The sequence below is a fragment of the Somniosus microcephalus genome, chromosome 6 (assembly GCF_052327205.1).
Source record: "Somniosus microcephalus isolate GS21.2 chromosome 6, FLI_Smic_1.0, whole genome shotgun sequence".
NCBI lineage: Eukaryota > Metazoa > Chordata > Chondrichthyes > Squaliformes > Somniosidae > Somniosus > Somniosus microcephalus.
The window spans coordinates 251,910,541-251,923,238 of NC_140992.1; the positions used below are offsets into that span (position 1 = coordinate 251,910,541).

General features: G+C 44.6%; 1 long non-coding RNA gene across 1 annotated transcript; it reads left to right on the top strand.

Moving 5' to 3' along the window:
* Positions 1–81: 81 nt before the first annotated feature.
* On the top strand, positions 82–12,176 carry LOC147116657 (uncharacterized). The gene is made up of 3 exons (XR_015078850.1): positions 82–230; positions 8,685–8,761; positions 10,696–12,176. It is a non-coding gene; the product is annotated as an uncharacterized LOC147116657 (long non-coding RNA).
* Positions 12,177–12,698: the final 522 nt, after the last annotated feature.

Sequence of the window (12,698 nt, forward strand, 5' to 3'; positions counted from 1 at the left end):
AAAGATGGCGCCGCGAGGAGACGCATTGTCGTGCCGCCAAGATCAAAGATGGCGCTGTTGTTGCCCCGCATTGCCCTGCTGCCATGATCAAAGATGGCGGCGAGTGAACTGGTTGGTTCTTCCGAACTGCGCGGGGTGGTTGTGTGGGCGGACCACAATGGCGGGTAAAATAAGCGCCGAAGAATGTGCGGCTGTGGCCGTTGAGCTCCATGATGTCAACAATACTCTCGGTATTTATCCTGTGTCGCCTGCTGGCTGCCTCAGCCTAGTGTAGAAGCGAGCCAGCTGCTTGTGCTGTTATTGTTTGTCTGGTGGCCGGGAACCGAACCGAGCGGGCCCGGTAACCGTCACCCACTTTGTTTTTGAAATGTGCTTCACTTTGATGGGTTCTGCTGAAAATGAACTTTTTTTACGGGCTGTGTGGCTGCTACTGATCATAAATATTACTAGTAACAACTGTTATCCTTTAATGTAGTGACTTGTACTCCCTGGCAGCGTTTCACTGAGGATTAAATGGACCCTCAGCAGAGGCACCATCAGTAGTGGCTTTTAATGAGACCCTTGAAGGAAGGGCCCGACTCTAGCAAGTAGGGGGCAATTAGGGAGAGTGTCAGACTAAGACAGCTTCAGAGCAACGACAGCTTGCATTACATCAGTGACTACAGCCACAACTTGTGTTTATATAGCAACTTTTAACGTAGCAAACCCCCCCCCCCCCCCAAGGTGCTTCACAAGAGTAACCTAAATTTGACATCGAGCCACGTAAAGAGATATGTTCAAATAAGTATGTTTTAAGGAGCGTCTTAAAGGAGGAAAGAGACGGAGAGGTTTAGGGAGGGAATTCCAGAGTTTGGGGCTCAGGCTGCCAATGGTGGAGTGATTAAAATCAGGGATGCACAAGATGCCAGAATTGGAGGAGCACAGCAATCGTGAGGGCTTGTAGAGCTGGAGGAGGTTGCAGAGATAGGGAGGGGGCAAGGCAATAGGTGAACGGGATTTGGTGCAAGTTAAGATACAGGCAGCAGAGTTTAGGATGAGCTTAAGTTTATGTAAGGTGAAAAATGGGAGGCTGGCCTGGAGAGCATTGGAATAGTTAAGTCCAAAGGTAACAAAGGCGTGGGTGAGGGTTTCAGCAGCAGATGCGCTGAGGCGGGTGGAGTTGGGCGATGTTACAGAGGTGGAAGTAGGCAGTCTTGGTGATGGGGCGAATATGTGGTCGGAAGTTCATCTCGGGGTCAAATACGACATCAAGGTTGCGAATAGTCTGGTTCAGCCTCTTGCCAGGATGGGGTCGGCGGCTAGGGAGCAACACTTCAAAAAGTACGTACTTCATTGGCTGTAAAGCACTTTGGGACGCCCTGAGGTCATAAAAGGCACTAAGTTATTTATCTTTGCATTTATAGAGTGCCTTTAACATAGAAAAATGTCCCAAGGTTCTTCACAAAAATGTAAGGGAAAGCAAGGAGACAGTCCATTGAAATTATTAACTTTACTGCATAATACATGCTGTGAGCTCTTATACTGTCACTGGGTTAATGTCTTATGCCTCACATAGCCTGTTGATCCATTATCAGACCATCCAACCTGAGGAATGATTTGTGAGGGTGAAGACTCTGCCTAGTATAAAGGTATGAGGTGTTGTCAAATTTATTGTGGATTCCAATGCTGCTTGAAACATTGCATTGTTGCAAATGTTGCACTTATTTTGTTTGACACAATAATTACTAGAAAACGAATGAGGCCTGTGTGTATACGTGTCTTGTCTTGTGTATAGCATATAACTCCTGTAATGGTTATCCTTTAGCGAGATATACAGTTGCTCAGAAACCAGGGTAAGTTGGAAGATCTGAAATCTAGAGCTCTGCCAAAGAGTGCATTTGAATATTCTGTAACCATTTTCCTGCTGCACCATCTTTTTATGGAGTAATACAAAGTAATACATCACCGAAAAAAAAGTGTTCTGCAGTTTGTTCCTCGTTTGTTTGCAAGTGTGTGATGGAATGACATGACGTGTGGTAAAAACATTTAAATCATTTTTGTGATCTTGTGATGAAGATTAGTACGTAGCTCTTCAAAACAAAACAAGGTCTCCTAATCATTTTTTCCTGAAATGTCCCAAAAGAAAAAGAATCTTAACAATTTTTTTATATTTTTTTGCAGCATTTTTTTTAGGAATTCCTCTCTTTTAATAAATTAGGTGTTTGAGCTCTAATTCCTAATCCTGACTCCATTGGCTGTAACTCCTCACTGCTGACAGTTGTACCACATGTTGCACTACAGTCTGGACATTTTTTAAAATTTGTTTATGGGATGTGGGCGTCGCCGGCAAGGCCAGCATTTATTGCCCATCCCTAAGTGCCCTTGAGAAAGTGGTGGTGAGCCGCCTTCCTGAACCACTGCAGTCCTTGTGGTGAAGGTACTCCCACAGTGCTGTTAGGAAGGGAGTTCCAGGATTTTGACCCAGCAACAATGGAGGAACAGCGATATATTTCCAAGTCAGGATGGTGTGTAACTTGGAGGGGAACTTGGAGGTGGTGGTGTTTCCATGCACCTGCTGCCCTTGTCTTTCTAGGTGGCAGATTGGGAGGTGCTGTCGAAGAAGCCTTGGCGAGTTGCTGCAGTGCATCTTGTAGATGGTACACACTGCAGCCACGGTACGCCGGTGGTGGAGGGAGTGAATGTTTAAGGTGGTGGATGGGATGCCAATCAAGCGGGCTGCCTTGTCCTGGATGGTGTCGAGCTTCTTGAGTGTTGTTAGAGCTGCACTCATCCAGGCAAGTGGAGAGTATTCCATCACACTCCTGACTTGTAGATGGTGGAAGGGCTTTGGGGAGTCAGGAGGTGAGACGCTGCAGAATACCTAGCCTCTGAGCTGCTCTTGTAGGCACAGTATTTATGTGGCTGGTCCAGTTAAGTTTCTGGTCAATGGTGATGCCCAGGATGTTGATGGTGGGGATTTGGCGATGGTAATGCCATTGATTGTCAAGGGGCGGTGGTTAGATTCTTGCTTGTTGGAGATGGTCGCTGCCTGGCATTTATGTGGCGCGAACGTTACTTGCCACTTATTAGCCCAAGCCTGAATGTCATCCCGGTCTTGCTGCATGCGGGCATGGTCTGCTTCATTACCTGAGGAGTTGCAAATATAACTGAACACGTGCAATCATCAGTGAACATCCCAGCTTCTGACCTTATATGGAGGGAAGGTCATTGATGAAGCAGCTGAAGATGGTTGGGTCTAGAACACTGCCCTGAGGAACTCCTGCAGCGATGTCCTGGGGCTGTGATGATTGACCTCCAACAACCATCTTTCTTTGTGCTACATATGACTCCAGCCAGTGGAGAGTTTTTCCCCTGATTCCCATTGACTTCACTTTTACTAGGGCTCCTTGATGCCACACTCGGTCAAATGCTGCCTTGATATCAAGGGCAGTCACTCTCACCTCACCCCTGGAATTCAGCTCTTTTGTCCACATTTGGACCAAGGCTGTAATGAAGTTTTGCGCCGCGTGGTCCCGGTGGAACCCAAACTGAGCATCGGTGAGCAGGTTATTGGTGAGTACGTGCCGCTTGATAGGATTGTCGACGGTACCTTCCGTCACTTTGCTGATGATTGAGAGTAGACTAATTGGGCAGTAATTGGCCGGATTGGATTTGTCCTGCTTTTTGTGGACAGGACATACCTGGGCAGTTTTCCACATTGTCGGGTAGATGCCAGTGCTGTTGTAATGGAACTGCGGCTATTTCTGGAGCACAAGTCTCCAGCACGATAGCCGGGATGTTGTCGGGGCCCATTTGCTGTATCCAGTGCGCTGAGCCATTTCTTGGTTTCACGTGGAGTGAATCAAATTGGCTGAAGACTGGCTTCTTTGATGGTGGGGACCTCAGGAGGAGGCCGATATGGATCATCCACTCGGCACTTCTGGCTGAAGATGGTTGTAAACACTTCAGCCTTGTCTATTGCACTCGCATGCTGGGCTCCGCCATCATTGAGGATGGGGATATTCATGGAGCCTCCTCCTCCCGTTAGTTGTTTAATTGTCCGCCACCATTCACAACTGGATGTGGCAGGACTGCAGAGTTTTGAGCTGATCCATTGATTGTGGGATTGCTTAGCTTGTCTATAACATGCTGCTTCCGCTGTTTAGCATGCATGTAGTCCTGTGTTGCAGCTTCCCCAGGTTGGCACCTCATTTTTAGGAACGCCTGGTGCTGCTCCCAGCATGCTCTTCTACACTCCTTATTGAACCAGGGTTGGTCCCCTGGCTTGGTGGTAATGGTAGAGTGAGGGATATACCAAGCCATGAAGTTACAGATTGTGGTGGAATACAATTCTGCTGCTGCTAGATCTGTTCTGAATCTATCCCATTTAGCACGGTGGTAGTGCCACACAACACGATGGAGGGTGTCCTCAGTGTGAAGACGGGATTTTGTCTCCACAAGGATTGTGCGGTGGCCACTGCTACCAGTTGTAAGAAATTGGAAGAAATAACTTGAGACAAAAAAATCTCTTCAGACTGGTGTTGGGAAAACTGGATCGATGCTTTGAATTTGCTTATGTTCTTGGTTTCCTGCAGATGTTCTAACGTTCTGCACCATGGTGGTGACCTTGTTTCCAGACTAGCTGTCTGCTGTTTGTGTACTGAAAAGGTTGTTGACTGTATCTTTGATTTGGCCAACCGAGGCCCAGCGCCTATGTTTCTTCCATTATTGCTAATAAACATATTATAATACTAAGTTAGGATTTTGACTTTATTTAACAAATTGTTTTAAAATGCGTAAGTTTTTTAAGTATAAGGACATAGAATAGAAGATATCTTTGGGAATTTAATGATCAATTCCATAGTACAATAGTCTGATGAACAGCGTGAATATAAATAACTGATAACAAGCAGCTACGAACATCTGAAGACCGAGAATGGCATGTCTGACTCCCAACTTGGGAGGATAAGCATGGGAGAGATAGTAGGAAATCGTTTGAAAGTATAAACCGGAAAGACATGTGAAGGGAAGGGTTTTCATCTGAAAGTTGAAACAAAGAACTCGACATACCATTGGGCACCTTGGTTTAGGAAGAGCCCTTACCAGTTAGATAGTCCTGTCCATAATCTACCCTAGGCCCACCCCTAAAAAGAGATATCTAAAGAGCCTTTAACTCAAGACAGTGAAGGGAAGGGAAGAGCTGTTTGCACATGCCAGCCGTCTGTCCAATCGGGACCGATACCAGCTGCTTGTCACGGCCGTATGTCTACTACAGGAAACTTTGGTTTATCCGGAGGTTGTATGTCCGGAAACCTCGATCTAACAGCAGAAATCAGCAGCCGTTTTGGTTAGGTTTTTTTTCTTCTAGCATTTTTTTTAACAGTCAGGCTCTGGAAAGCGTCTCTGTAGCTTAGCAACAGCTTCAGAGACGCTTCCAAGGTACGGGCCGAGTGTTTACAAGCTGTTGCTAAGCAACAGTGTTTGTTGTCAGATACGGAGATGAAAACCTCCGTATCCTTCAACATTAGTGCTGGTCTATCCGGAAGTTTTGATAGATCGGCAGCAGCTCGGTCCCATCGGTGCCGGATATCGCGAAGTTTCCTGTATATCTATCTTGATTGCGTGTTGTACTTAACTTAAACTGCCGCTCCTTAATAAAGCGACCTATGACTCCTGAGACCCTTTGGGTAATCTGTGTGTGACCTGTGATACAATTCTTACACAGTGCTGTCATGGACAGATGCACCTGCGAAGGCTAGATTGGTGAGGACGAGGTCAAGTAGGTTTTTCCCTCGTGTTGATTCTCTCACCACCTGCCGCTGTCCTAGTCTGGCAGCTATGTCCTTCAGGACTCGGCCAGCTGTGGTGCTACCGAGCCACTTTTAGTGATGGACATTGAAGTCCCCCACCCAGAGTACATTCTGTGCCCTTGCTACCCTCAGTGCTTCTTCCAAGTGGTGTTCAACATGGAGGAGTACTGATTCACCAGCTGAGGGAGGGCAGTAGGTGGTAATCAGCAGGAGGTTTCCTTGCCCATGTTTGACCTGAAGCCATGAGACTTCATGGGGTCCGGAGTCAATGTTGAGGACCATTCTCTCCCGCCTGTATACCACTGTGCTGCCACCTCTGGTGGGTCTGTCCTGCCAGTGGGATTGGACATACCCAGGGATGGTAATGGAGGAATCTGGAACATTGGCTGAAAGGTATGATTCTGTGAGAATGACTGTGTCAGACTAGTCTGTGGGACAGCTCTCCCAATTTTGGCACAGGTCCTCAGATGTTAGTGAGCAGGACTTTGCAGGGTTGACTGGGCTGGGTGTGCCGTTGTCGTGTCCGAAGCCATGCCGAGGTCGATGCCAGGTGGTCCGTCCAGTTTTATTCTTATTATTTTTCGTAGCGGTTTGGTATAACTGAGTGGCTTGCTAGGCCATTTCAGAGGGCAGTTAAGAGTCAACCACATTGCTGTGGGTCTGGAGTTTTTAAAAATTCATTGATGGGATGTGGGCGTCGCTGGCTGGCTAGGCCTGCATTTAGTGCCCATCCCTAATTGCCCTTGAGAAGATGGTGGTGAGCCGCCTTCTTGAACCGCTGCAGTCCATATGGTGTAGGTACACCCACAATGCTGTTAGGAAGGGAGTTCCAAGATTTTGGCCCAGCGACAGTGAAGGAACGGCGATACAGGTCCAAGTCGGGATGGTGTGTGGCTTGGAGGGGAACTTGTAGGTGGTGATGTTCCCATGCGTCTGTTGCCCTTGTCCTTCTAAGTGGTAGATGTTAGATCCGTGTGTTAATGGAGACACGGAATGCAGGAGTTGATTTAACAAGTGTTTACTGAACAAAGTCTGGAGGTGAACTAACAGCACAAGACGCTACACAGGCTTATATACCCGAGTGGTCACTACTGGTACTACAGTATACAAGGGCTTCAAAAACATAGTTCCTCTTAAAGGTACATACACTACAGTAGAGGTCGCGGGTTTGGAAGGTGCTGTTGAAGGAGCTTTGGCGAGTTGCTGCAGTGCATCTTGTAGATGGTACACACTGCAGCCACAGTGCGCCGGTGGTGGAGGGAGTGAATGCTGAAGGTGGTGGATGGAGTGCCAATCAAGCGGGCTGCTTTATCCTGAATGGTGTCGAGCTTCTTGAGTGTTGTTGGAGCTGCACTCATCCAGGCAAGTGGAGAGTATTCCATCACACTCCTGACTTGTGCCTTGTAGATGGTGGAAAGGCTTTGGGGAGTCAGGAGGTGAGACACTCGCTGCAGAATTCCCAGCCTCTGGCCTGCTCTTGTAGCCACAGTATTTATATGGCTGGTCCAGTTCAGTTTCTGATCAATGGTAACCCCCAGGATGTTGATAGTGGGGGATTCCGCGATGGTAATGCCATTGAATGTCAAGGAGAGATGGTTAGAGTCTCGCTTGTTGGAGATGGTCATTGCTTGGCACTTGTGTGGTGCGAATGTTACTTGCCACTTGTCAGCCCAAGTCTGAATGTTGTCCAGGTCTTGCTGCATATGGACACGGACTGCATCAGTATCTGACGAGTCTTGAATGGTGCTGAACAGTGTGCAATCACCAGCGAACATCCCCACTTCTGACCTTATGGAGGGAAGGTCATTGATGAAACAGCTGAAGATGGTTGGGCCTAGGACACTGCCCTGAGGAACTCCTGCAGTGATGTCATGTGATTGAGATGAATGACCTCCAACAACCACAGCCAACTTCCTTTGTGTTAGGTCTGATTCCAACCAATGGAGAGTTTTCCCCTTGATTCCCATTGACCAGTTTTGCTAGGGCTCCTTGATGCCACACTCGATCAAATGCTGCCTTGATGTCAAGGGCAGTCACTCTCACCTCACCTCTTGAGTTCAGCTCTTTTGTCCATGTTTGGACCAAGGCTGTAATGAGGTCAGGAGCTGAGTGGCCCTGGCGGAACCCAAACTGGGCATCAGTTAGCAGGTTATTGCTGAGTAAGTGCCGCTTGATAGCACTGTTGACGACACCTTCCATCACTTTGCTGATGATTGAGAGTAGACTGATGGGACGGTAATTGGCCGGGTCGGATTTGTCCTGCTTTTTGTAGACAGGACATACTTGGGCAATTTTCCACATTGCCGGGTAGATGCCAGTGTTGTAGCTGTACTGGAACAGCTTGGCTAGGGGCGCAGCTAGTTCTGGAGCACAAGTCTTCAGTACTATTGCCGGAATGTTGTCAGGGCCCATAGCCTTTGCAGTATCCAGTGTCTTCAGCCGTTTCTTGACATCACGTGGAGTGAATTGAATGGGCTGAAGACTGGCATCTGTGATGCTGGGGACCTCAGGAGGAGGCCGAGATGGATCATCCACTCGGCACTTCTGGCTGAAGATAGTTGCAAATGCTTCAGCCTTGTCTTTTACACTCACATGCTGGGCTCCACCATCATTGAGAATGGGGATATTTCACATATAGACCAGACCAGGTAAGGACGGCAGATTTCCTTCGCTAAGGGACATTAGTGAACCAGATGGGTTCCTTTATTCCTCTAGATGAGACTTAAACAATATTAATATTTAAATCCCTGACCACCCTATCCAAACTGAACTCTTGGCCCTGATTTTGTTTTTGTCCGGAACGAAGGAAATGTTATTTGCTGTTTTGCGTAGTTTGATTGTTTCAGTGTAGTAAATGTTTTTCCACTCTTCATGAAACCTGTTTCTTTGTTTCAGGGTCCTTGCTACAAAAATTAACTGACTCTCAGAAAGTGATGAAGAAATCCATTCGATGTCAAGAATTCCTTAATCAGGTACGGTACAATAGTTAAAGGTGGTGGTAAATTCAGCTTCTTGAGCATCCCCGATTTCAATCGCTCCACCATTGGCGGCCGTGCCTTCAGCTACCCAGGCCCTAAACTCTGGAATTGCCTCCCTAAATGTCTCTACCTCTCTTTCCTCCTTAAAACTCATCTCTCATCAGCCCTAATTTCTCCTTCTGCGGCTCGGTGTCACATTTTGTTTTGCTAACGCTCTTGTGAAGCGCCTTGGGACGTTTTACTACATTAAAGGTGTTCTGTAAGTACAAGTTGTTGATGTAGATGTGATGGGAGTGTTCAGCGAATGACATTAGCCTTCCCATTTAGGAGGCACAATGTTGGAGTAATGTTGCTGCTCCCTGAAGACCTGCTGTGCCGGCTCGCCGCACACAGCTGCTCAAATGATGTTAGCTACGAGTCCTGTCAGTAAGCTGGTCTATTGGAAATTATGTGGATCAGCTTCCTTTTAGAAATGTCCAGGAGATGAGATTTCAATGACAGCCAGTTACAGTTGCACAACCATATCTATTATTTGATGTGGAGAAGCTTCTCGAAGCATCTGGGAATGGTGTCGTGGAGTTCCTGTGCATTATACTACAACAGTAGGCAAATTGCAGGTTTGGTTGCTATTGGGTTCTAACTAGGCAGACTTCAGTTCTGTGGCTCCTGCCTCAGCCTAATATTGTACTTCCCTCAGCAACCATTGACACAAAACGATGATTTCAACACCTGAGTAAATAGCACACCCATATGTTTTTTTTTTCCATCTACATCAGTTAATTATATTGGAACCTCCACTATTTACCATGATGAGAATAATTTGAGAGTTGCCAGATTTCCGTCTTGCGCTTATGGTACAATGAGCACAGGAATGAAGCCAAGTCCAATACGAAGAACGTGGATTTAATCTCTTGGGCTGTGAGACTGATTAATGTTAGGAGGAGATTGGTATTTGTGGATTGTGCAATGAATCATGGAAATTACAGCCACCTCTTCAATGGGAAGCTATCTATTCTGACCCCATTTCCCTGCTGTTTCCTACTTGTCCTTTTATGTTATCCAATTCTATTTTAAATGAGGTTATAGTCTCTGTTTCAATAGCTACTTATAATAATACATTCTATGCTCTAATAGTCATCTGTGTGAAAACATTTCTAACTTTCTCCTTAATATATGCCCCGTTATTCGTTTCACCAGCCTGTTTACTCACAAAAGGGGCAAGGCAAATTTTCATGTGACGACTTGACCCGTGAAAATTCTTCCGTATAATTGGAATGTGTTTCACTATATATGCACTTGGTATATTTACCACTTTTAGCACCATTTAGATTTTCTTTACATCAGTCAGTATTAAAATTGACCATTTTCTCAGTTACTAGATCTCCGATTTCTTGGCCCTTCTACTTTCCAAGAGATCTTGGTGTCATCTGAAAATGTCGAAATTTTATTTGCAATACTATCCTCCATGTTGTGAATAATATTATCAACAGCAGGGATTCTGTGGCCAACTTAATGCAGTTACCATTGGTTATCACACCTTTACAGTCTGCTCCTTTTTAATTAAAATTTGCTCAATTCAAATTGGGTAATTCAAAAAAAATTGTATAAAAAAATAATTAAAATAGTTTATATTACCACGAGAGATACTTTTGTCACATTTTTTCCCCTTCCTCTCATGAATTTACAGCTTAGTTACAACTCGAGGTGGAATTTATGAAGTGCTTTCCTAAAGTCATGATCGTCTTCATTTTGAACCACCCACCAACCTTTTTACATCCTCAGATACTTCCACAAATCTGTTTTTAATTAATCTGTGTTTTGATTTAATTCTCAAAAGTATTTTTGAATTACTTTCTTGGTTATTTTTAAAGCCTCACTGTTGACTGCAGATATTAAAATAAATAGTGTTTTCTTTCTGTTGTTTGCAGAGCATAGAACCTATTGCCACAGCATTCAAGCCTCAAGAAGCAGCTAGCCATATATCTACAAATCCAGTGGAGTGAAGATTTTATATATGTAACAGAAAATCTGTATATTTTATATTGTGACATTGTGAAGGTTTATTTTGTTCAGTGATTGATGTTTCTTGCTTTAAAAGAAGTTGTTAAAATGCAAAAACTGGGCTTCTGGAAAAGTATAATGCGAGGAAAGTGAAGTCCATTAACAGAAATACTGTACATTAAATGGAAAACCGAATACTACTAGACTGCTGATTTGTTTTCGGACTGCTGGCACATACACTGAGCTAAGTGTCAGTCATTGCCTACAGACTGTTTTCGTAAAATGAATTTGTGCACCCATTTCTTTAACACATTTGTATGGTACAAACTTAATTTTGGATTTTTTTTGATAGAAATCATAGGCTATTTTTAAATATGAAAAGTTTCATCCACCCCATGTTAAATTTTTTATACATCTAGTATCTTCTGTCATTGTGGTAAAGCAAACCTAAATCTAATGGTATTGAGATTTAGAGGGAAAACACTGGGCCGTATTTTGCGACCCCCCCCCCCCCCCTTACGGGTGTGTGCAAGGTGCGCACGCGCCCGTAGGGGCCGCGCAAGTGCCAGGTTTAGGCATGCGAAGCGCATGCGCTGAAACCCAGCACTTGCGATCTGTCAAGATCCGTATCCCCAGGAAAAGGGCCTCTGCCGGTGGAGAGTTGCGCTATTTGCCCAACTTCCGCCCGCTGAAAGGCCGTGGAACTCTGACACATGGTAAAAGCAGGCGTAAGGCCTACTTTTACCAGCATAAGAGTTTTAAAAAATAGAAAAATAAAATGTTATCACTCACATTTACATTAAAAACCCTGTCCAAGAAGGTAAGTTTATTTTTAGCCCCCTTAAAACAGATTTAAAAATGTTTTCCAAAAATTATGTTTTTGTTTAAAATATTTAATGAAATGCCATTTTAATTATTTTTATATATGTAATTAAAAACTTTTTTTTTTAATGTGTTCGTGTATTTTTTAAGTCATCCCCTTATGACAGTTCCGTACGTACGGAAACCCCATAAGTATGAATGGAGATTCCCTTCTTTCGTTGGTTGGGCTGGCCCACGTGATCCCAGGGGCGCTTGCGAACTGCATGCGCCCCTGGGATACGTGGGCCGCTACACATTTCTACCAGGAGAGGTCCAGGATCACAAGCCTCCATATCTCCCGAACCACCAGGTAAATGTGTAGAAAATTTGATTGGAGGCATCCGCCCACGGGAAGCCTCCGATCGCAAATTCAGGCCCATTAAATGTACTTTTGACCTGGGTTATTAATTGTTTTTCTGCCTATGTTACTTTAGAGATTGAAATATTGAACTGCAAATGGGATGCAGATTATATCACAGAACCAATGAAAAGTGCCTTCCTTTGTCTTTTTATGGCATGAAGTTGGAATATAAAGTTTATAATTATTGGTGAACATGTCAGAATTCTTGATTTTTTAAAAATAAGCTGTGAAGATGTTTAAATGAATATCACTTTCTTTGGGGTTTAGATTACATTTTTACTACAAGTTAACTGATTTAATGTTTGAATCTCAAATACTTTACTTGATGGTAGAAGTTGGCCAATCTTGATTTGGCTCCCTAGCTTCATAAATTTGTAATTTATACATGCATTTTCAATTGAGGGAAAATTCAGAAAGCAAGTCAGTCAGCCATGTATAGAAGCTGAAAGGGGGGAAGAGTCAATCATGGTCATATTTCTTCAAACTATTCTAAACTAATCAAGATGTTTCCACTTGTGTGGGAGAGCCCAATACTAGAGGACATAAATATAAGATAGCCACTAATAAATCCAATAAGAAATTCAGGAGAAACTTCTTTACCCAGAGAGTGGTTAGAATGTGGAACTCGCGACCACATGGAGCAGTTGAGGTGAATGCCATAGATACATTTAAGGGGAAGCTAGACAAGTATATAAGGAAGAAAGGAAT